The following is a 1,679-nucleotide window of genomic DNA, read 5'->3' on the forward strand; positions in this document are numbered from 1 at the left end:
TTCAAAAACTTCTAATCGTTTTTTCACACTTCCTATAAGTTTTCTAAACTCTTTATCTCTTACATTTGCCCCTATGGAGTTACCAAAAATAGACAGCGTATTGTCTTATATCTTTTCTTAATTCCGTTATGAGGCTGATTCCATAGGCAGGGGATAGCAATTACCTTCCACAGCGACAGTTACTTTGTGTTGTGATGAATTACTTTGTCTTGTGATTAACCTGTACATGGGGATTGTTTTAGATGTATTATAATATGTATTATAATGATATAATGAATGGAACTGATCATAGGTTTCCGTTCTATGGAAGCCCCTATGGTAACACGAAGTTTCGTGAAGTTGGCGAATCTCCAGAATGAGGTAAATGCTTAACGAGGTCGTAACTCATGGTGGATCTTCTTTCTCGGTGTGCTGTCTCAGATGTCTCAGACCGATACGTAGTTAATTCTGATTAACGCCCTTGTATCTGTGCACTTTTAACTTAACAAGAAAGCGATGCGGCACTGTGGGGTTCGAATTCAAAAGATACTCAGCGAATGTCAGGGATGAAAAAAACGAATTTTCTTGCGCTTTGTGTATTTTGTTGTCTTCTAAGGCATAGATTTAAGTATCACGCAATATCTAGATTATTTTTAAAAAATCGGCGAAAATACCACAGCAACAGTGCCGCAGTGAACGAACCCCGCAGTGCCACACCGTTTTTATATATATAACATTTGTATATATATAACAGTACTAAACCTGCTCGATGCAATATAGGAAATGATTTCTTTTATTTCATTTTCCTGTCACCAGCATTGGTACTATTCTGTTATCTACTTTCTATGGGAAGTCACGAAAGCACGAAGCAATTTCCACATTATATATGATAAAAGCCAACCAAATCCCTTGCCTTTCGTTTTATTGCAGCCACTCTGGAAAATCTTAAATTTCCCGAAAATTCGCAACTCTCTAACATGCTGTAAAAAGTTTGTAAGGGATTTGTAAGCATTCATAAGCTGTATATTGTATGGAAAGTAGCTGTCCAACACTTATCGTAAAGTTCTTGAATCCACTTTGTACTAGTCTCTTTGCTGCATCCAGAAATAGCAAGACAGTAAAAGGACGGAACTTTCGCAGAATTTCTAACGAGATCTCTACTACAAAATGTTGTAAAGTGTTTTATAATGGGTGAAGCTTCCTGCCCTGTTCATTGTCTGCGCGGAAAAAAACAAGACAAGTATAGTTTTCAAGAGAGCCATTCATTTGACAATCCACGCGTCTCGCGGATGTACCGTGTAACAATTGAAAGCAATCAAACTTCGGAAGAGTCTGCAGCAAAATTGCTCCTCTAGGCCTAAGCCTATTCATGTATTTTACGACCTAATGGTCGGACCGTTTTACGTCTTTCAGACGGTAAAGATGCGGCGTAGGCCTTGATAGCGCCGACGAAAGAAAGCCTCTTGTTTGGTGACCGGAAATGAGTAGATGTTCACTGCAATCTGTCCCTCAGGGAAGACCGTAGTTCAAATCCTTGCCGCCTTTGAATACATAGCCCCAGCTTCCTGCTTCCTTCACAAGTAAGGCTTCGATCATATCACATTACCAGGGAGCTCCAAATCTGATGTGAGCTCGGGAATAAAGAAAACACGTTTGTAAATAGTTTCATCAGGTTGTTACGCCGCTGTATAAAGAGACTC

The sequence above is a fragment of the Branchiostoma floridae genome, chromosome 5 (genome assembly GCF_000003815.2).
Source record: "Branchiostoma floridae strain S238N-H82 chromosome 5, Bfl_VNyyK, whole genome shotgun sequence".
Classification (NCBI taxonomy): Eukaryota; Metazoa; Chordata; class Leptocardii; order Amphioxiformes; family Branchiostomatidae; genus Branchiostoma; species Branchiostoma floridae.